This window comes from Papaver somniferum, chromosome 9 (genome assembly GCF_003573695.1).
Source record: "Papaver somniferum cultivar HN1 chromosome 9, ASM357369v1, whole genome shotgun sequence".
NCBI lineage: Eukaryota > Viridiplantae > Streptophyta > Magnoliopsida > Ranunculales > Papaveraceae > Papaver > Papaver somniferum.
In genome coordinates this window covers 50,213,552-50,239,013 of record NC_039366.1, presented here as the reverse complement: position 1 = coordinate 50,239,013, position 25,462 = coordinate 50,213,552, and positions in this window count along the sequence as shown.

Sequence of the window (25,462 nt, the reverse complement as noted above, 5' to 3'; positions counted from 1 at the left end):
AATTATACTCGGTCCATTTGCCAGTATTTTAAATTAATATTTCATTTAGTCCCGCCACCAGTAATTCATCAAACGAGCAATATTTTCTCAAACCAAGGAATATTGGTTCAACTATCAATATTCAACAATTCATCAAATGAGCAACATGTTCTCACCTTAACTATCAACATCCATTAGACAATTATACCTATGTCTCAACAGACATTTTCAATTCATGAGTCCTAGAACATTTGCAAATCACGTTTGACTCAGCAAGACAAAGATTCATCGTCTCATAAAGTTAACAACTGACTAACTAAATACACGTCTGCCTTGCAGACTCCACAATCACGAGACATCAATCGTATCATATGGGGGACATTAACTAGGGTTTTGGTCTGGCGGTCTACGACACGTGTAGTCATCCACATGATGAGAATGTGATCAAGTCGTGCAAGCAGTTAGAGGAGTTAGCAAAGTAGTGGGAAGAAAATCAACCAAGTCTCTGCACGATGAGCAACTGGTTTTAACACGATTTCCACTTCCCCACTCTTTGACTCCAGCAACTGTCACACTTCATGGGATCAAGGTGTCTACAATTCTTGCAATATAAATAAGTCTCTGAATCATGATTGAAACAAAAAACAATCTTTCGTCAAACAGACAACAAGAGAATAAGAACTCAACGTCTGAGCAATTACTCTCAATAGAGCAAAATTAAATCAATCAGAACTTATCTTATTTCTTCACGCAGAATACACAACACACCTACAATTCTTGATCACCATTGATCTCACACATTTCTCAGCTTTCCTCCTACAGATCGACCCATCCTCTCTTGTGACCGAATTGACTCTGGAACGACCATTGTCTTGGTTTAGGCCGGAGTCCTACAGATTGATATCTCGAATTCAATCACTCCCTTTTTGCAGTGCATCTGTGTGAGGTTGAGCAGTTTGCTCGTTTCAAGGAGTCTCCTCCGCATGGTCGTCTCCTCAATTCCTTAAAAACCAGCAAATTGTTTTGCCCCATCTACAGATTGGCGACCACGGTGGGAGATTATTCTCTCGGTTGCAATCTCAAATTTCACAAGATGGCTGGTCTTAGGTCTGGGTTAGTTACAAATCCCAATGCAAACGAAGCTAGCACTAGCAACGATGGTGGTACTCCAGAAACTACTCCTGTTTCCAACAATGGCACTGGAAATACCACGCCTCCGCAAACCAACATCAGAGATAATCCTCTCTTCGACCGGTCTCCTGAAGAAATCAGAGAAAATCCGCCTACCATAGGTGATCTCATGAAGGTGAAAGAGACTCTTTCCAAGAATCAGATTGACATAGCTGCCACTCAGAAGGAGTTATGCAATTATCTCAAGACTCTTACAGACAAGATGTCAGAGAAAACTCAAGAGAACGAAAAATCTAAAGAAACATTTTCAGACACTGATGCTGAAGTCACTCCAATCCATGTGGTAGATGATGAAGAAGTTGATATGGTTGCAGACAACCCACCAGCGAAAGAACCGTCCGGTTTCATCACTCGTGAAGACCTGGAGCGCCTCTTGGAGGATCATGGAAAAGATAAGACGTCCTCTGTCCACCATCACCAACCTCCATACCCTGCTGCTACACAAAGGATTCCTCTGCCAAAAGGTTATACCTCTCCAACATTCACCCTTTAAGATGGAATAGACAATGCTCGAGAACATGTTTCTCGGTTTCTGGGGGCATTGGGTGAACATGAGCACAACCATGTCGTCCGTCTGAAGGAAATTTGAAAGTCTCTGAAAGGCAGAGCATATACTTGGTACAACAACATGATAAGCACGTATGCGCTACATTTTATACCCATATTTATATTAGTTAAGACTCGATAATTTGGCTAATGATACTATTTTAGTGCTTTTGTAGAAAGTACAGGCGAGATCCACCTTCCCGAAGAATATTAGCTGATTGCAAGCTAAATGGCCTTTGCCATACACACATAATTTAATGTTCCTCACAGCACTAAAGGATTCGGACCTTGAACAGTCATGTTGCTGCACCACTTCTCATGAGTCACGACCAGGAGATAGCCTAGGTGGTTACGCATGCGAATGCACTAGGGGGTTAAATAACCGAGTGGGGTGACATGGAAAATTCTTTACCACATCTTGTCAGTGGTACTCTGGCACATCTTGTTTCTTCACCAAACAAAAGAAGTTTCATTTCCTGACATCGGAGGTGGTGTCCATTTTCACCCGAGAGAAGAAGTGTGAGCAGATGCTGCTACTATCTTCATGGTGATCGTTCTTTCAAACTGCAATTAGCCATTGTATACAACAATATCAAGACTTGAAGATTTCAGCAGAAGAATGTGGTGGGTTTAATATCTCAGATTGGCATTGATGATGGTAGAGTACACGGATTTCAGGTTTTGGTGTTTCGAGATTTAATTCATGGCCATGACTCAACAATATGGAATGAAATTGGGGTTCTCATCTGAAGCTGCCTGGGTTTGAAACCAAAGGGAGAAGATAGGAATTGGACGGGTGCTGTGAAGTATGAACTGAAGTTGAGTGTCCACTTCGCCGATGGTTTTAGGGTGATGTACGGTCGAGATTAAGGTGTTGTTACAGTTCAAAAATTGTTGCAGTCGATGGTGTTGGCTAGATACTCGTGAATGATGGGTTTGAGAAGAATTTGAAGCCGCGGAAGCTGAGAACATAAGCAGTCACTGGTTTATTGGAGGTGCATTGAATCTGCAGGCAGTGGTGGTTACGCAGATGCTTAGATGAGTTCAATGCGACGACAACGGAATTCGGAGATGGAATGTGTGTTGCAGTTGCTGGTGATGGCTGGATAGGGAAAAGAAAAGTGTTGAGGGTCTGGTGGTCAGTCAGGAACGAGAGAAGATTTGAGGGATCAGTTTGGCAGCAACAAGTTGAGTGCGCTGTTGGCTGAGAAATGATTGGCTTGAATGACTCATATGAACTACAGGAAGAGCAACAGTACTTCGCAGCATCCAAGTGATTGGACGGGCATGAAGATGGAATGGCAAAGCTGGGTGTTGTACCCTGGTGTAAAATGAAGAGAAGTTGGCCGGATGATTTCCGTAGGGTAGGAAGAGTCTGAGTTTGGAAATGTTGAAATTGGTCACGGTCATTGGACTGGGCTTTGGGCAATATATCCACTGGGTCTTATTTTCTCGCAGCACTTACATATATCAAAAGAGAAACTGTATCAGAGAGGGAGGAGTTCCAACAATTAAAAAGCTGCGGCTACATAGCCAAAGCCAGAGAGGAGAAAAGGAGGCCGACGGCCAGGGGAGACTACAGATCCGTGAAGGGGAGAAGGGTTCGCGTTCTTTCGTTTTTCCAACTCCATTTCGATTGCTAGTGATTCTTTTTGATTTATTTATGGCTTTTGAGAAAGTCATGTGTTGCTAGATTTATATAACTAGGGTTTATGGTGGAAACTACTTGGGTACTAGGCTATTTGATTTGAATAATTGAGCAAAGACCATTATGATTTGAATAGATTAATTCTTGAATATTGTTTATTGATTTATTAATGATATGTGTTGTTGCTTCACCGGTTTCGTATACAATAACCTTTGCGCATAATTGTTAGGAACACAAATATATTCGTCTACTTATTTGATATTTCATACTTGGGTTAAAATCCTTTGACGGGATATGCTTAGAGTAGCCAGGTATCATTTGTGAACCTAAATTTAGCTTCGTATAATTTTCTCGCTAACACAATTTGATGGTGTATGCTTTGGTTTATTCTTTTGATGTGTCATGCTTAGGGTGTCCCAGCGATATTTGCGACGCTAGTACATATAATAGGTGATGTCGATAGAACAAACAATAAACATATATTCATGAGTTATGTTTCATTTCAGTAATTGAATAGAAATAGTAGTTGAAACTATAAACCCTGGTTACCTGCTCTCACTCTGCGAGTTCACTTTATTACTTAACTTTAATTTTATTATTTCATTTTCAATTCTAAAAATCCAAAAATATTGTTTCTGTTAGTTTTATTAGAGATATTGATTACAGTATTTACACCGCTCTCTGTAGGAACGACCTGTACTTGCCGCTGTCTACTAGTTGGACGCCGTGCGATTGCGGTTATCTATATAGGGTTCTTTCTGGGATCCCATCAATTTTTGGCGCCGCTGCCGGGGAGCGGCTGCGGGATATTGTAATTAGTATTTTTGATTTTGTAAATAGTTAGATGTTTATTTATTTTTTTTGTATAGTCTTTTATTTTTTTTTTAGGATTTCTTTTTCCTTTTAACTCTTTTTGTCTTTTAGGATTTTATTTCAGGAACCTCAATCTGAAGTGTGGCGATTGGAATCGATAACAGGCTAGAAAGTAAGTACTTGATATTCTCGCAAAGCTTTTGCAAGGTGAGTTATTGGGTAAATTTTACTTTATATTATGGTTTCTAGTGAGTTGGCTTCTTTTATAGCTTTTTGGAACCTTACCAACAGAGCCGAAAAAGAGGAGTCATCTAATAGTTCACATGAGGAGTACGCATATGCACCTTCTTATTGTCAGGAACCTGTTAGAGACGAGTATGTAAATAATAATTGGGATGATTCTCATAGGTATGATCATCCCGAACCTTGTGAAGGTCATGATCATTACCAACCTTACCCAGGTTATGAGTCACATTATACAAATTCCAATTATTATTTACACACATATGAGTCACTGTATGAAAGAGATAATCAATCGTACGGTGAACTATCTCTGTCTCTCGTATCTAGCCTGGAAGAATTTATCAAACAAACTAAATTATTTGCGATTGCAACTGCTGAGAGCTGTGCTCGAACCGAAAGAATGATTGTTGAACTCTTGCAACCAGTAGAGGATCGTCGTCTGTATGATGATTCAAGTTCTGATTTTTCTCATATTGATGACACTAATAATGAAACCGTTCTAGATGATGAATCAGTATGCTTTGAGGATGAAGACGGACTTAAAATTGGTAGTGATTTTAGGAACAATGATACGGGTATAACATCTGAATCTATTGTATCTTATCCAACTCATGATCATATTACTGATTATTTGCCTATTCAAAAGGAGGAGAGTTGTGTTAGAGATGAAATTTGTTTAGATAATGATGATTTAGAAGAACATGTTTATACAGAAGATATTATTGTTGAGTCTAACGACTTAGAGACAATAGACGTTCATAATGAGATACCTTCTAGTCATTTGAATAACGAGATTCCTACAAGTCACTTAGTTGCAGATAATAATGAGGCGATTATTCATGATATTGTTGCTCCATTGAGCTCCTGTTTTGCTGACTCATCTTGTGATTTCTTGATTGCTGATGTGAATGTGGAGGCGATTGGTACTAGTCAGGTAACTACTGATTTTGAACCAATCTCAGTTTGTTTAGCGCACTTTGCAGATTCTGGTGATCCTATGCTTATTGACATTGTCAATGCATTGTGCCCTCCAATGGTTAATCAAGGTAACTCAACAACGGAAGTTATTTCCGCAGACTTAGAACCAGATTTAAGAGTTACTGATTTTGATAAACTTGAACCACAATATACATGTCTAAATCATTGTGTTGAGTTTGATGATTCTTTGCCTCTTACCAATGTCAATTCATTACTTCCTCTGATTTCTAGTGAAGATATTGTGCTGACGGAAGTTATTTCAGCTGATCTTGAGCCTGATTTAGAGCATGTTTCCCAAACAGAAATTAATATATATTCAATATTTTTTTGTCCATGTGAGTGATTTAATTATCTCGACTAAGGACTATTTTCTATTGGGAATGGATTTACACAACTTTGTGGAGGTTTATAGTGTTTGCAGGTTCATAAATGTAGCTAACCTGATTTGTTGGATTGATCCCCAACTTTTCAGACTTTATATATATGCTTTGCAGCTTGCTTTGGTGTATCATCAACCTTGTTTGGGAGAGCAGATACACAAGATCATGCTTTATGGGAGTCAACCCATACTATTTCGCTTCATGGGAGTCAACCGATCAGATTTGTTTTCTTTCCTTTATCTTTTATTTGTTTGCTTGAATTTCCCATCTTAATTTCTACGTTGGATGACTCGATTACATTGAGGACAATGTAATGTTTAAGTGTGGGGGAGTGGCATTTCCATTAAAAAAAAATGAATGTTATGACCAGCTGTGTAGCGGGTCCAAAAAAAATTTTAAAATGTGATGACCAGCTGTATAACGGGTCTCTCTCTCTCTCTATCTTATTATATGACCAGTTGTGTAGCGGGTCTCTCTCTCTTATTAGATGACCAGCTGTGTAGCGGGTCTAAAAAAATAAAAAAAAATTGTGATGACCAGCTGTGTAGCGGGTCAGTTTTCTATTTTGCTCGAGGACTAGCAAAATATAAGTGTGGGGGTGTTGATAAGCACGTATACGCTACATTTTATACCCATATTTATATTAGTTAAGACTCGATAATTTGGCTAATGATACTATTTTAGTGCTTTTGTCGAAAGTACAGGCGAGATCCACCTTCCCGAAGAATATTAGCTGATTGCAAGCTAAATGGCCTTTGCCATACACACATAATTTAATGTTCCTCACAGCACTAAAGGAGTCGGACCTTGAACAGTCATGTTGCTGCACCACTTCTCATGGTCACGACCAGGAGATAGCCTAGGTGGTTGCGCATGCGAATGCACTAAGGGGTTAAAGAACCGAGTGGGGTGACATGGAAAATTCTTTACCACATCTTGTCAGTGGTACTCTGGCACATCTTGTTTCTTCACCAAACAAAAGAAGTTTCATTTCCTGACATCGGAGGTGGTGTCCATTTACACCCGAGAAAAAAAGTGTGAGCAGATGCTGCTACGATCTTCATGATGATCGTTCTTTCAAACTGCAATTAGCCATTGTATACAACAATATCAAGACTTGAAGATTTCAGCAGAAGAATTTGGTGGGTTTAATATCTCAGACTGGCATTGATGATGGTAGAGTACACGGATTTCAGGTTTTGGTGTTTCGAGATTTTATTCATAGCCATGACTCAACATTATGGAATGAAATTGGGGTTCTCATCTGAAGCTGCCTGGGTTTGAAACCAAAGGGAGAAGATAGGAATTGGACGGGTGCTGTGAAGTATGAACGTTGAGTGTCCACTTCGCCCGATGGTTTTAGGGTGATGTACGGTCGAGATTAAGGTGTTGTTACAGTTCAAAAATTGTTGCAGTCGATGGTGTTGGCTGGATACTCGTGAATGATGGGTTTGAGAAGAATTTGAAGCCGCGGAAGCTGAGAACATAAGCAGTCACCGGTGTTATTGGAGGTGGATTGAATCTGCAGGCAGTGGTGGTTACGCAGATGCTTAGATGAGTTCAATGCGACGACAACGGAATTCGGAGATGGACTGTGTGTTGCAGTTGCTGGTGATGGCTGGATAGGGAAAAGAAAAGTGTTGAGGGTCTGGTGGTCAGTCAGGAACGAGAGCAGATTTGAGGGATCAGTTTGGCAGCAACAAGTTGAGTGCGCTGTTGGCTGAGAAATGATTGGCTTGAATGACTCGTGTGAACTACAGGAAGAGCAACAGTACTTCGCAGCATCCAAGTGATTGGATGTGCATGAAGATGGAATGGCAAAGCTGGGTGTTGTACCCTGGTGTAAAATGAAGAGAAGTTGGCCGGATGATTTCCGTAGGGTAGGAAGAGTCTGAATTTGGAAATGTTGAAATTGGTCACGGTCATTGGACTGGGCTTTGGGCACAATATCCACTGGGTCTTATTTTCTCGCAGCACTTACATATATCAAAAGAGAAACTGTATCAGAGAGGGAGGAGTTCCGACAATTAAAAAGTTGCGGCTACATAGCCAAAGCCAGAGAGGAGAAAAGGAGGCCGACGGCCAGGGGCGACTACAGATCCGTGAAGGGGAGAAGGGTTTGCGTTCGTTCGTTTTTCCAACTCCATTTCGATTGCTAGTGATTCTCTTTGATTTATTTATGGCTTTTGAGAAAGTCATGTGTTGCTAGATTTATGTAACTAGGGTTTATGGTGGAAACTACTTGGGTACTAGGCTATTTGATTTGAATAATTGAGCAAAGACCATTATGATTTGAATAGATTAATTCTTGAATATTGTTTATTGATTTATTAATGATATGTGTTGTTGCTTCACCGGTTTCGTATACAATAACCTTTGCGCATAATTGTTAGGAACACAAATATATTCGTCTACCTATTTGATATTTCATACTTGGGTTAAAATCCTTTGATGGGATATGCTTAGAATAGGCAGGTATCATTTGTGAACCTACATTTAGCTTCGTATAATTTTCTCGCTAACACGATTTGATGGTGTATGCTTTGGTTTATTCTTTTGATGTGTCATGCTTAGGATGTCCCAGCGATATTTGAGACGCTAATACATACAATAGGTGATGTCGATAGAATGAACAATAAACATATATTCATGAGTTATGTTTCATTTCAGTAATTGAATAGAAATAGTAGTTGAAACTATAAACCCTGGTTACTTGCTCTCACTCTGCGAGTTCACTTTATTACTTAACTTTAATTTTATTATTTCATTTTCAATTCTAAAAATCCAAAAATATTGTTTCTGTTAGTTTTATTAGAGATATTGATTACATTATTTACACCGGTCTCTGTGGGAATGACCTGTACTTGCCGCTGTCTACTAGTTGGACGTCGTGCGATTGCGGTTATCTATATAGGGTTCTTTCTGGGATCCCATCACAACATCGCACCAGGAAGTATCACAAGTTGGGGAGAAATGATTAATGCTTTCTGCAGAAAATATTTCTTCACTTCAGAGCAAATCATCCTCTTTGATCTTGGAAGGATGTTTCAAAGGAGCAATGAACATCCTAATGATTACGTGAAAAGGTTCAGAGTTCAAGCCATGGAATGTCATGATCCAAATGTCACAGAACATCAACTCGTGGACTTGTGCATCAATGGAATGATCCCGGTCTACAGTGCTTTACTGGAAAATCTCCAGTTCCAGACCTTTTCAGAACTTCATGAAGCGGCTAAGAGATCAACAACTACCGCACCTGCTTTACTGGAGAGAGCTAAAGCTACAAAAGCTGAAGAACCACGAGAAACTCGAGGTAGCAGACGTTTAATCAACAACCAGTACAACCTCCAACCTTCCACAAATGTTGTTGCAGAAGGGAGCAAGCGAAAAGCCGAACCGCAACGCAAGCATACTTCTCCAACCCCTTCAAAAGCACAAAGGAAGGATAGTCAAACTCGAGATGCATAGGCTCCTACCCAATGCGCATGAGTTGATCAAGAAGCACCTGATTTCCCTTTTCCGACCGAAGAGGTGATTGAATTACTAGATGTCTGGGTTCAAGATGGTGCAATCAAGTTACTATATGTCAAGAAAGAACCAACCGAAGAAGACATGGAAAATTCTCGTTACTGTCGCTTTCACAGATTCGTCAATCATCCCACAAAGGACTGCAGATTTTTGAAGCGCATATTCCAAGAAAATGTCGAATCAGGAGAGCTTAGCTTGGGGACTGAAGGAGTACACAGAGACCCTCTCCCAGTCAGAACTTTCACTCTCTCTGAACCACCTGTCAAGGAAGCAGTTCAATCCTTAATCGAGGATGTCTGTGAATTAATGTACTTATCAAAGGATCAAAGGAAGGATATGTTTACTGCATTGAATCACATCGTGCCAGGGAAGCGTTTATCGATTCAGGAGATACTCCCTGAGCCTTCAGTAAAAAACAAGGAAATGTATGACCGGGGACTTCTCACCACAGTCCATCTCAAAAGAAACGAGTTCAAACGAGCGTTGATAGATGTTGGCACTACCGTCAATGTTGTCTCTCTGAAAACTCTCAGAGCTGCTGGTATTACTCGACAAGAAGCTATTCATGCTCCAACCTCAATCATGGATCATGAAGGGACGCCCAGAGATGCCTATGGATACATTACTCTCAAGATGAAGGTGAACTCGACCTGGACAGAAGCCAAGTTTTACATAATCCGAGAAGATCCAGGATATGATATGATCCTCGGACGTACGTGGATTCATGCTGAAAAGGTAACTCCAGCACCTTCAATTGCACATTTCCCTGCTGACGAAAGCTCTGATTCGGAAGAAATAGAGGATACTCCATCGCTCGAGCATATGAAGGAAGTCAAAACCTTGATAGAATTGACACAAAGACCTGAAGAAAATGCGCATGCTTTCATCAAAAGGTTCCGCACTCAGGAAAGTCTTATTCCTCCTCATGCATCCATTTTATCAACTTTCAAATATGTTGCTTGGGTCCGGGGACTTCACTCCACCAACAACTTAGCTATTGCAAAATGCTATGAATGGATAACCTCATCTCAGCAATATTTCACCAAGTGTTTGGACGCAGAACCTCTCCGATTCGAGCATCTCACTAATACGGCCATTGCTGAAATAATGGCTGAACATGACAAACAGTATCCTAGATACTCTCCCTTGTGTGAATGCCCATATGTACCACAAGATTGGAAGGATTCACCAACGTGGAATCCCACTGCACGTGGACTTCCAAACCAGCAGAAGATATTCAGGGCGCGGATGATCAGGTCTAACAAGTTCCATGAAGGAGATTTAGTTCTCAAATCAACTAAGCGTAATCTTCATTCTACAAGGAACTCCAACTGGGAAGGACCTTTCATGATCTCTAAGTCTGTTGATGGTGGATACTACAAATTGATCAACATGGATGGCAAAGCGAATGTGGCAGTAATACACGAAACATGGCTCAAAGCATTCTACGCCTAAGATATGGGATCTTTGAGGTATTTTGTTCAAAGCATGAGCGCCCAAAATATCTGAATTTGGCATTTAGGATTTTTCTTTCACTGTATTTCAATTTCCTCCAAAATGTTTGCAATACTTGCATTCAGTAATTTAAGTTCAATAATTTATCAAAGTTCAGTTTACTTAAAGAAAATCTCTATCAAATCCAAAAGAAAATCCTCAACCATCTACTTATCCAAAACCAATCAAAACCAAAAATAAATAAATAAAACCTCACATCTCTCAGAATTTCAGAAGTTCAAGAGATCATGGAAAGGAAATCAAAGAAAATCAACAAAGTAAGATTTTTGCTCCTCTGCATCCTTCAAGACTTGTAAGGCCGCTTTCTCCATGTTCAGCTCTTCAGTCAATCTAGCAATCTTGTCTTTTTTCTCCATCACAACATCATTGGGAAAGGGTATGTTATTCTCGCATGAGTCCTTGATAGCATTTATCTTTTTACGAAGACACTTCATGTTGAAGCCGAGTCTCTCAGAATTCTCCAAGTTGAACTCCCAATCAAAGAGTACATCTGGAGTAACAGTATTTCTAGCCCTAGTGCATATATCATTTATAACACGCAAGATTACACTTACTTGCATTGTTAAAGAATAAACACGTTTAGGGTCTCTGGTAACAATGATGTGACCAAACTTCTTCCATATCTTCTCATACAAGCCTGCATATCCAGTAGGAATGCTGAATCCACCAACTAGTTCGTGGTATGGAGTGATCTGCCAAATGGAGGTTCAAAAGAAACTCCTGCACTCGGTTATTCATGCACCAATATACGATTCTCAATTATCGGAGCAACTTCTACAACCACGACAACAGTTTCTTCTGGGACGGTCTCTTCTACTCGTGGCTCGGTTTCTTCCATCTCTGAAGCAAAAACAATTGAAGTCTTGGTCTCCTTAACAGTTTCAGTAATAACTCTCTCATGGCCTTGAAGTGCAGATATGGTTGTCTCTTTATCGATAACCCCAGGTTTGCTCGAATCATCATTATTAGTTCCATTATTCTCAACTTCGACATTTGGCACCTAATACGAAGATTACATGAGATTAGAGTGATCCAAGCATGGAAACCAAAATAAATCATAAACTCCAGCATGTAAGTGAACTAATACTATCTAAGTTCTTTAATATACATGCAAGACATGAGAAAATAGCGTGAAAGTCATAAAAATACGTTTTACAACAAGCTCATCTGAAGAGATTTTACACTGCCCTTCATAAGACGACGAACTGGGAGAAATTGGTGAATAATCTAAAGTTGATTTATATACCATTCTCTTTTTATGGATGTTATATACAACATATCAAAATTTTATGACAATGGGATAAGCGAGCAAAGAGATGTGGTCAAAACATTGGACTACATAACAACTGAAAATTTCCGGAAGTCTCCTAGAAGTTTAATGTTTCGTCAATTTCAACCTCTAAACATGCTCAAAACTTAAAAATCTTCTTTTCTAAAGCTTGGAAATTTCCTGGGCATAAGAAAACTGGGGTAGACCGTAAAAATCCGACATCGGACGAAGATTCTACAACATTTTTACTAAAGTGTTGAATTCTGGATTTTCTGGTGACATATTTCGGCAAAATTTTTTGTATATTCACATGGATTCTCATTCATTCATTCAAAAATCAAGTTTATGCTTCTATGAGTAAAATACAAGAGAAATACTTACTTGGGTGGCCTCTGAAGTGTTCAAAGAATCAGAATTGCCCGTATCAGCATCAAGAGCATCATTGTTTTCATTCGGTCTTGATTTTTTGGAATTTTCTTCATCACAATCCTACGAAGATGAAAAAGAATCACCAATACTCTCTACCTCCATGGCAACATCCTCCTGGATGCATTCATAACAATTAGAATTTTATTCCCAAACGTTGTGATTAAATGTGCGAAGAGATACTTACATCAACTTCTTCTTCAATACTCGATTCAGAAACTGTTTGCCTAGAGAATTGAAGGCCATCGATACTTGACGGGGTAAAGTTCTGTAATGAAGTAACAAACATTGGTATTGTGATCCTAATTACACGTATGAGTGGAAGTCACGGCGAAAGGAATGTTGACAACTCACCAAAGAAACCACTGGGGACTTTATGGTGTTAGGCAACATCTTATTATTTTTGCTTCTGCCTTCTCCTCCGTGAATAATTACTTCCGTTTCCGAGAAGTCTACATAGATTCGAGGTCTCACGATACGAACATCCTGTGAAAAAATTGATTAAATGATCAATATACAATTACCATGTCCTTATGAAGATTATAAGAAGGATACATACTTGTGAACACCCTGGAGATGTCTTTCGCTTATCGCCGGAGAGATACTTCAATCTTGGTCGAGTAGAAATCATCTCAGCAGTGGGAGGATCTTTCACCAAAGGCTGAACAGCCGTCACGACGTCATATAAGTGATCAAATTGTTGATTCCAAAAATATATGTAACCTGGAGTTACATACGTAATTCGTTCAGAACAAGGTGTTGATGGTGGATTTTCAACAAAGGGAAAAACCGTAATTCGTTCAGAACAAGGTGTTGATGGTGGATTCGTTCAGAATGGGTATGACGCTTTAACTGGCTAATATCTCTTCTGCAATAGATTAATTCTGTCGTGACATTTACCACTGAATTCCCAGAATGATCAATTATTGCTCCTATTCCATGGTCGAATCCACGGTCTGATCCCATGGAATGGCAATAACAATTGCTCCTATTCCATGGTCGAATCCACGGCCTGATCCCATGGAATGGCAATAACAATTGCTCATATTCCATGGTCGAATCCACGGCCTGATCCCATGGAATTGCAATAACAATTGCTCCTATTCCATAGTCGAATCCACAGCCTGATCCCATGGAATGACAATAAACAATTGTATCATCTCATTATTCCGATTTCATGATCGAATTCACGGCTAATCTCATGGAATGATAATAGATAATTTTATTACTCTGATTTCATGATTGAATCCACGGCCGATCTCATGAAATAGTAATATTTAATTACTTCGATTCTACGGTCGAATCCACAATCCCGTGGAATGATAATACTTAACTTTATTATTCCGAATTCATGGTCGAATCCACGACTGATCCTATGAATTGATAATAGAACTACTCATTTTTTATTGCTCAGTTTCATGAATTATTCTCCACTGCATTTCATGAACTGATAATAATACTCAACAACCGGGCATCTGGACTACCACTGAGTAAGCCCCACAAAAATCATGCAAGTGTACTCGACAATGATGCACGACTGACCACCCGGATGCACAAACGAGCATTCAAAAATATGGACAGATGAGGAATCCTACAAAAAACAGGAGAAAAACAACAAATAATAATAAAATAATAAGAGGCGCCCAGGGACGGACCCACCGGCCGGCCCCCCATGCCCTAGCCGTGGCGGTCCCATGCCTCTCCCATTATTTTCCTTATTTTTTGTTATTTCATGAACTCATGAAAACTCCTTGGTTTTAGCAACTTTCCTTGTTTTTTTGCAAAACTCATGAATTCTCCATAACTTCATGGATTCATGAAAAAATAATATTATAAAATAGGAAAAGGTGTGCGGGACCGGGTAACATAGCCGGCCGGCCGTGCCCAATCCGTGGCCGGTCCCACACCTCACAATCCCTAACTTTTTATAATTATTATTCCCTAAACTCATGAAACTTCTCTGTTTCAACGAAAACTCATGGATTCTCCATAATATCACGGTTTCATGAAAAATAATAATATAAAATTAGGGAAAGGCATGCGGGACCGGGCAACATAGCCGCCCGTCCATGCTCTAGCCGTGGCCAGACCTACACCTTGCAATCCCTAGTCTTTTATAATTATTATTTTCCCCAATTCATGAAACTCCTTGGTTTGAGCAAAATTCATGATTCCTTCATATTTTCTCAAATTTTACTCGAATCATGAAAAACTAAAAGCCAACATGGTCACACGACCGGCTAGCCTTTCACAACAATATTAAATGTTAAAATATCCTTATTTTAATATTTACAAAATATTGATCAATTGAGCATACATGCTCATTCCAACAAAAATCAAGAATTTCAGTCAAGATGAAACTCTTCTGAAAATTCACAATGTTGCTCGAACGCACATCAGAAAATGTTGAAACTCTCAGTACGGAGACACAGACACCACGGAAACACGTGCATGTCTTCTTGACTGACTAGAGTCATCCCTAGAGCTTGCACAAATCCGGTCCCACACGTTTTCATAATTCTGACCTAATTTGCTCAATTGCTCATATTGGGCCCAAACTCTCTCCAACCAACCTGGGGATTTCTCAAACGACCAATAACTGGTCCCATGATCACCAAGAGCCGGCCCCATGCCCTCTTGGTTGGTCTCCCATCTTTCATACTTAGGTTTTATCACCTAATGTTGAACCCAACAATATTTCAGTAAATGATGAAATCGGCATTTAATCATCATTCCTTCACCGACTGGTCAACTCAAGACCCTGGTGCATGCTCACTCGAGCATTCGGGAACCACATGGTCGTCCATCATCCCATGTGGTCGGTCCCCCTATCACTCATGACCTATTTTCAGTGATTCATCAGTTAACAAATAATTGATCTGAAATTAGGGTTTCGAATAAATCTTCTACGAATCATCATTCGGAGCAAGATTCAAACACTAATGAATTTATGATGGATTCAGCAACCAACACCTGAATTAATCATATAATTTTTGGTAATCTACCAATATAAAATATTTTATTGGGTCATGTCACCAATAGATATTTCGTCGAATTGAGCAATACTTGCCCAGTTGCTCAAATATTGATCCAGCTATCAATATTTAGTAATACAGTAAAACCTCTGTATAAGAATATTCTGAGGACCATAAAAAAATATTCTTATATGGGGGTTATTCTTATATGGAGGTGTACCTTGAATAGACCAAAGAAGATATTTCATACACGCACTTGAGAAAATACATATATATGCATTGGAAACACAAAAATGAATCTAGGTAAATATAAAGTTTATAAACCCAATTTTTACACCGAAAATTGACCAAAGAAATTATATGAGCGAAAGATATCACGGAGAATTGACCAATGAAATTATGTGAGTGAAAGACATTTGTATTAAGTTATGCACAAAAAAAACAAGAATGCACTTTGAAGCAAAATGATCTTGTAAATGATTACAAGAATCTCTTCATCTTAAGCTTTGATGCATGACACGACCTAGAATATTCATCATATCATAATGTCAATTATTCTTGTATGGAGGTAGGTTCCTTAAGACGGGACTGGAAAAATTTATGACTTATTCCAATATGTAGTTCATTCTTAAATGTACCTGGCCCAAATCGGGACCATAAATTTTTATTCTTATATGGAGTTTATTCCTATATAGAGTATTCTTCCGGAGAGGTTTTACTGTATTAGTATTCTGTCGAAGTGAGCAATACTTGCTCAGTTGCACGTCAAATTATCAACGTTCAGTAATTCGTCGAATCGTGCAATACTTTCTCAATTGCTCGAATAATCCATGTATATTCAGTAACTCATCAATATTCAACAACTCGTCGAATTTACAATATTTTCTCAGACGAGCAACACTAATACTCATGAATCACTGAGCATTCGTCAATCATGCTCGATTCAACAAAACTTAGACTCACTGTCTAAATCAGTCAATAACTGACTAATTAAAACACGTCCGCCTTGCAGACTCCACGATTTGTGAGACATCAATCACGTCACAAATGGGGGGATATCACTTAGGGTTTTGGTCTGATGGTCTACGGCACGTGGATTCATCCACGACGAGAAATGTGCATAAGTCGTGAAAACGGTTGAAGGAGTTAGCAAAGTAGTGGGTGCACGATCAGTCAAGTCTCCACACGACATGGAACTGTGATTTAACACGATCTCCCATTTTCCCACTTTTTCACTCAAGAAACCGTCACAGTTACAGGGATCAATGTGTTCACAACTCTGACGCTATAAATAAGTCTCTGAATCCATGATTGAAGGACATAATGACACCATCAGCAATCGTCCACACAGAATTTCTCGAGTAACTACTCTTAAGAATTCATCAATCTATCATAACTTATCAAAACTTCACAGTTTACCAATTATTGCAGAAACCTTCAACACATCCACAATCCTTGATCATCATTGATTCCACATAATTCTCAGCTTCCCTCCTACAGATCAACCCATCTCCCTCTTTGCGACCGAATTGACTCTGGAACGACCATTGACTTGGTTTAGGACGGAGTCCTACAGATTGATCTCTCGAATCTAAGCACTCCCTTTGCAGTTGATCTGTGTGAGGTTCAGCAGTTTGCTCGGTTGAGGAGTCTCGACCGCACGCTCGACTCTTCACTTCCCTAAAAACCAGTGACTCGTTTTTCCCCATCTACAGATTGGCGACCACAGTGGGAGATTAATCTCTCGGTTGCAATCTCACATTCTCACAAAATGGTTGATCTTAGGCCAGGTTCAATTACGAATCCTAACACTAACAACGCTATCACTAGCAACAACAATGGAATTCCAGAAACTATTCCCGCTTCCCACAACGGTGGTGACACTACCCCTCCTCACACCAATGTCGAAAGTCATCCTATCTTCGGCCGGCATACTGAGGAGCTCAGAGAAAATCCACCCACCATCGCTGATCTCATGAAAGTCCAGGAAGTTCTCGCTAAGAAACAAACTGATATGGCTGCGACTCAGAAGGAGCTATGTAACTACCTCAAAACTCTCACTGACAAGATGTCAGACAAAACTCAGGAAAAGGGAAAAGACAAGGAAGCATCTCCAGATCCCGAAGTTATTCCAGTCCCTGACGATGACGAAGCCCGCAAAGCTGCAGAACCTGAACCCGCCGTTTTCATCACTCGTGAAGACTTGGAGCGTTTTATGGAGAATCGGGGAAAGGGACATGCGCCATCTGTACACTGTCATCAACCCCCATATCCTGCTACCACGCAAAGAATCCCTCTTCCAAAGGGCAACACTTCTCCAACGTTCACACTCTACAATGGAACGGGGAATGCTCGAGAACACGTTTCTCGATCCTTGGAAGTATTAGGAGAGCATGAACACAACCATGTTGCCCGTTTGAAGGAATTCTCAAAATCCCTGACGGGTCGAGCATATACTTGGTACAACAACATTGCACCAGGAAGCATAGCCAATTGGGGAGAGATGATGAATGCTTTCTACAAGAAATACTTCTTCGTTTCTAAGCAAGTTACTCTTTCCGACTTAGGAAGGATGGCCCAGAAGAATATTGAAAATCCGAACGACTATGTGAAGAAATTTAGAATTCAAGCTTTGGATTGTCATGATCCTAATGTTACTGAACAACAACAGGTGGATTTATGCATTAACGGGATGATTCCAGTCTACAGAGCCTTGCTGGAAAATCTTCGTTTTCAGCCTTTCTCGGAACTTCATGAAGTGGCCAAGCGGTCGACAACTACTGCTCCAGCTTTGCTAAAAAGAACCAAAACCGTCAAATTCGAGGAGTCGAGCACTCGAAGCACCAACCCCAGAAGTTTAATCAACAAACAATACAATGTGGAGGCTTCCACGAATGTCGCCGAAGGGGGCAAAAGAAAGGCTGATGCGCAGCAACATAAGGATACTCCTACGACGTCTACGAAGGCACCAAAGAAGAACAACCAGACTCGAAACGCATGAACGTCGGCTCAACGTCAACAAAATGATGAGGAAGCACCAGATTTTCCTTTTCCTATTGAAGAGGTGATCGAGTTGTTGGAAGTCTGGATTCAATATGGTGCGATCAACCTGCCTCATGTCAGAAGGGAGCCAACAGATGAGGAAGTGGAGAATCCGCGTTACTGTCGTTTTCATAGGTATGTCAGTCATCCGACCAGTGACTGTCGAAACTTGAAACGTATATTCAAAGAAAAAGCCGATTCAGGAGAGCTGGAAACTGAAGGAGTGCACAAGAATCCTCTCCCAATCAGAACTTTTACAATCTCCGAACAACCGGTCAAAGAAGCAGTCCAATCCCTAATTGAGCATGTCTGTGAGTTACTGTACTTATCGAAAGCTCAAAGAAATGATATGTTTGCTGCATTGAACCACATTGTGTCTGAGAAACAATTAGACATTCAGGAGATACTCCCTGAACCTCCGGTAACAGACAAGGAGATGTACTACTGGGGATTGCTCACCACAGTTCACCTCAAGGGAAATGAATTCAAGCGAGCGTTGGTGGACGTTGGCACTGCTGTTAATATCATTCCTCTGAAGACTCTCAGAGCCGCTGGCATCACCCGACAAGAAGCAACTCATGCTCCTGTCTCAATCAGAGACCATGAAGGAATCTCTAGAGATGTTTACGGCTACATCATCCTCAAAATGAAAGTTGGAGAAACCTGGTCAGAAACAAAATTTCACATAATCCGAGAAGATCCAGGAAATGACATGGTTCTGGGACGTACATGGATTCATGATGGAAAGGTTGCTGCGGTGTCTTCATCTTCAGTTGCACAATTCTCCGTTGAAGAAAGCTCGGAAGATGATCAACCGTTTGAACATTTGGGAAAAGTCGAAGCCTTGATGGAACTCACACAAAAACCTGGGGAGAACGCCCACGGATTCGTCAGAAGGTTTCGCACTCAGGAAAGTCTTATTCCCCATGATGCGTATGTATTACCAACTTTCAAATATGCTACCCTAGTCCGAGGACTCAGTTTTGCTCAAAACCTAACTATCACCAAGCGCTATGAGTGGTTAGTCTCACCTCAGCAATACTTCACCAAATGGTTAGACGTAGAACCTCTCCAAATCCATTATCTCACTAACACGGTCATCGCTAGGATAATGACTGAGTTTCACAATCAATATCCTAAATATTCTCCTTTGCACGAGTGTCCATATGTGCCACAGAGTTGGAAAGCTCCACCAACATGGAATCCCACTATACGAGGAATTCCGAACCAACAGAAAATATTCAAAACACGGGCAACCAAGCCTAACAAATTTCATGAAGGAGATTTGGTTCTTAAGGCAACCAGACGCAATTTGCATTCCGCAAAGAGTTCTAACTGAGAAGGACCTTTCATGATTGCCAAATCAGTTGCTGGAGGATACTACAAATTGGCTAGCATCAAGGGCAAGACAAGTATCCCAGTGATTCATGAGAATTGGCTCACGATTTTTGACGCATGAAGCATTCAACATTGGATGTTTTATGTCTAAGACAAACGCTCAAGACATCTGACGCTTGGACTTTAGGATTTTCTTTCACCTGTAATTTCAATTCCTCCAAAATGTTTGCAATACTTGCATCCAGTATTTGAATTCAGTAATTTATCAAAAGTTCTTTATTTAAGAAAGAGTTATTTTGTTCTTGGTACTCAGATTTTGTCCAATTTTTGAGTTTGGTCTAACATTTGTCCAACTTTGTGTTTGGTACTCCGAAATAATGTTGACCCAGGTTGACTGTTTATGACCAAATTTTAGTTAATTTTATAAAAGAAAAATATTGAGTTTACAACTTTACCCATGAATTGGACTTCAAATCCAACCGATTTAGCCTACAGTCCAGATCGAACATCCATTAGTTCCCCTACTCCTCCGTCTCCCATTACGAAGAACATGAACAGGTCTGCTATCGCCAGCGAAGAACAAAAATCTATTGTTGGGTTCCATGCAAAACATGATCTCTACTATTGATATCGCTGCAGAATTAGAATCAGTACTATTGTAGTTCCATCTTGCCCTTCTCTAAATAAGATTCTGTCATCTCAAGCTTAACATAATCAATTTCTATCGATCAACATCACAAATTAGGGCTTTAATAAAATTCCCAAACTTTCATTTCTCAATCTAGGGTTTCCGGTTGGATAATTATTCTACCAATTTCTAAGAAACCGAAATGTTAAAAATTCATCTCTATCAAGATATGATTAAAAGAAAGGGAGACAGCAAGAACATTAAATTTACCATCAAATGATATATCATAGAATCATAATTAATCATATCAATTCGAGGAGAAGAATTTAATGACATTAATGGACATGGAATGAATCGAAGTTCTTTATCGATTTTGCACGGAACAACAAGGTTTCTACAAAGATCAAATAGTAGAAAATGACGAGAGAAGCATCAAATATACTATAAGAGAAACAGCATCAAAACAATTAGAAAAAAGACGAGTATATCCAACACCTTTGGGTGTAAATAGTCATCATATAAGCCTAGTTCTTCGGAGAAGAAAATGATTTACAACAACGGTGTAACGGTGTTGATTGGATTAGATCGGACTTGTGAATGGAAGAAATTAATGGGGGTGGTCATGGGTTAGGTAATGTAAGGAAAGAGAAGGTTATTCTAGTAATTACGTATAATAGTTTCATTTTATTGTTTACTTTAATTTTTTTAGTTTTTAATTTTAATAATTATTAAACCGAAGCCAATATTTAACCGAGTCAACGCGGGTCAACGTCTTTTCCAAATACCAAACTCAAAGCTGGACAAATTTTAGACCAAATTCAAAAGTTGGACAAAACGTGAGTACCAAAAATAAAATAACCCTTTAAGAAAATCTATTTCAAACCCAAAATCCAAAAGAAAATCCTTAGTCACTCATAAATTCAAAACCAATCAAGAAATCAAAACCAAAATCTAAAAGCCTCACATCTCAGAAATCCAGGGTTCAAGATATCAGGGGAAAAGAACTAAAGAAAGTCAGAAAAATAAGATTTCTGCTTTTTCTGCATCCTCCAAGACTTGCAAAGCAGCTTTCTCCGCCTCCAGCTTTTTGGTCAATTCAACAACTTCATCCATCTTCTTCAGCACGACATCACTGGTGGCGAAAGGAGTGTCACCTTCTACTGCTTTCCTAATGGCATCAAGCTTTTGACGAAGCCACCTCAAATTGAAGCCAAGTTCTTCAGCTTTCTTCAAGTTGTACTCCCAATCAAAGAGTACATCCCGGGTGACAACATTTCTAGCTGTGATGCGGATATCATTTATAACACGCAGGATGGCTTCTACTTTCCTTGTCAAAAAATAACTACGCTCAGGATCCTGAGTAACAACGATGTGTCCATACATCTCCCACAGTTTCTCGTACATAGCAGCATATCTGATGGGAACGCTAAATCCGCCAACAAACTTGTGATATGGGAGTAGCTCACCAAATGAAGGAGCAAAAGAAATCCCTGCAGTTGGATACTCGTGCACTATTATCCGGTTCTCAGTTACTGGAGAAGCAACATCAGTAGTCATAGGGACGACTTCAATAGGAGCAGCTTCTTCCATTCTCGATTCGGGTTCCACCATCTCATGCACAATTGGAGTTTCCGCCACCTCCACGACATCAACAACCAGTGCTTCATGACCCTGAGGTGCAAGGATGGAGGTCCCATCACTGGGATTGTCCAAACCATTATTACTGGATCCATTATTCCCAACTTCGACATTTGGCGCCTAATGTGAAGATTACATGGGATTAGAATGATTCAAGCATGGAAACCCAATACAACCATAAAATTCAGAAATTAAGTGAACTAACATCATCTAAGTTCCTTATTATGCACCTAAGACATGCGCAAATAGTGTAGAAGTAATGAAACACATTTTCAAGCAAGCTCAGCTGAAGAGATCTTACACTTCCCTGTATTCAACGGTGAACTGGGAGCAATTGGTAAGGAATTCAAGGTTTAGTCATATACCATTATATTTTTGTTGATGTTATCTACAATATGTCAAAATTTCATGACAATCGGATGAACGAGCAGGGAGATGTGGCCAAAACATTGGACAACATACAATCTGAAAAAGTTCTGAAAGTCTCCTGGAAGTTTACTGTTTCGCCTTTTTCAGGCCGTAAACATGCTCAAAACTCAAAAATCTTCTTCGCTAAATCTTGGGAATTTCCTGGGCTTGAAGATACATATGCAGATCGCCAAAATCCGACGTCGAATGAAGATTCTATAGCATTTTTAACTAAACAACTGAGGTCTGAATTTTTTGGTGATGTATTTCGGAAAAATTTCTCATATATTCATTGGGATTTTCATTCATCAACAAATCAGCAACATTATACTTCTATGAAGATAATACAAGATAGATACTTACTTGAAGACTTCCCAAGTCGTCCGAAGGATTGGAATGGTCGGTATTAACATTAGTAGCATTGTTATCTCCATTCGGTTCCGACCCTCGAAGGGTTGTCTTTCCCTCCACCACTCGAAGATGAACAAATAGCATGACCATGTTGGTTCTCCACAGCAATCTCCTCCTGGACGTGTCAACAATAATCGTCATTACTTCAATCAAGGAAAATTCATAATCACTTACGCAAAGGATACTTACATCCACTTCATCATCGGTGCTGGATTCCTAGATCGTTCGTTTAGAAACAAGGTGAAGACCGTCAATAACCGATGGAGCAAAATTCTGAAACAACTTAATAATATTCAAGATCCTGATTACATGGACAAGGAAATCGTAACGATAAGAGAAGTGCTAACAACTCACCAAAGAAGCGGCAGGGGACTGCACATTATTCGGTATCATTCTATGAGCTGTTTTGCTTCTTCCTTCTCCACCCTGGGGACTTTCTTGGAGTTCTGGAGAGTTTACATCAATTCGAGGTCTCACGTCACGACCATCCTACCATGGAGTCAACAATACAATTAAAAGTATGAATATCATGCTTTTGCTAAAATCATGAGGAAAGCACTTACCTGTGTCGCATTTGGATACGCTTTCCTCTTGTCACCACTGGAAAGATATCTCAATCTCGATCGAGCAGAAATCATGTCAGGGGAAGGAAACTCTCGAACTGGGGACTTGACATCCATCGCAAACTCATGTAAACGCCCAAGTTGATGACGCCAGAAGTCTATGTAACCCGGAGTCACGATCAGAGCATGGGAATAAATACTCACCTCCCTTCACATGAGTGCAGTCCAGGTTAGCCTTCAAATACTCAACCGATGGTTTGTTCATTCGGTGACCTGGGATACACTGGTCGACGCCCATCTGTCGAGCTGCTCTATCAATGTTGTATTCTTCTACCTGGAACTCTCCATTCATCACTGGTATCAAGAAACCAGGAGTACAACTCAATATAAAAGATCTTTCACCATCGCTCAGACCAGCACCAGTACTCAACATGACATTCTCTTCAGAAGTATTGAAAGTGATCAATTGCGAAAAAAGGGAAGGAACCGACACCCAGGGGAGAAAGTTGAACTCGGATTCAATGTCTAGAACGTCAGTAATACATATCTTATGTTGTGGCTGCTTTGTAGACCAGCGCATGATCCCAGATTTATTCTTCTCAAGGAAGGCATGACGAGTATCTACCTTGGGTCCTTGCAAGATGCTACTAGGAATTGGGGCATAACTCTCAAGATGCTCCCACATCAAGGCTTGGAGGAACATGGTATTGGCATATGTTTCGACTTTCATGAAGACGTCGGAGATACTGGAGTCTATAACTAAAGAATCTAAATTGGCGAACAACGAACCCAAAAATAGACTACCAATTGGAAGTTTCTCACCTTTAGCCATCTTTATGGAGAAACGAATCACAAACGGCTTCAACAAGTGTCCACAATTTTCAAGGATATCCCTGGAGAGCCATAAGCATAAGAAAGCAACAATTGTTAAAGTACCATCAACCGGTTCTTTAGGAATTCCATCCCTCGGCCACCAATATAACAACCATTGAGCATAGCAAGACTTGGGCGACTCATTGAATTTGTGCATCTTGGCCTCCAATATGTTAGATATATCCTTCTCCTCTGCTGAAAGCTCTTCAGGGAAACTACCGGTAACTGGAAGGTGTAACAGAGCAACTACATCTTCTAAGGTAACAGTAAATTCCCCCCATCTGCATATGAAGGTGTGAGTAGGAACGCAGCCTCCGAGAAAGTTTGAATTCCACATGAGAAGCCGAATAATGATTTTCTTCCAAACAGATTCGAATTATTGCTGGAGGAAACACCAACTTGTTCTGAGCAGTGGTTCTGGGATTTATGAGCAGCCGAAACGAGGAGCCTAAGGGACGCTTTTCAGGTCTATACGGGTACACAAAGAACTTTTCCTCAGAAATTGGAATGTTCTTAGTCTTGGAAGTTTCCTATTTATCCTTAGAAATCTCAGAATCATCATTTCTGGAGGAACCATCATCTCTGGAAGATGCATCTGTGGAAACATCTTCTCTAGAGGAAACATAGTCTTCAGAAGTGCTACGGGACTGAGTCATCTTTGCAAATTTGTTGCGATATCCATACATGAATTTCATCAACAAAATGGAATTAAAGCAACAGAACAATTATGATGCTCACATCAATGTTTACAAAAATGGTAATCCTTAACTCTTACCTATTTACGATTTCACGAACTTAGTGATAACAACGTAAAACCCCAAAACTTGCTCGTTCTTTCAAACCTACAAAGCCGAGCAAAAAAATTATTATTTAAAGTCAACATTGGCTTTTCATGAAACTATGAATAATTCACATAACCTTCTGTGTGAACATTCACTGATTTTTACGTGTACATACACTATAAAATCACTAAACTCATATATACACTACGAATTCATCAACTCATAAATTGTTCACTTTCAACAATTTTTCATAAATAAAAACTTGATTTCTGTTTAATAAAACATGA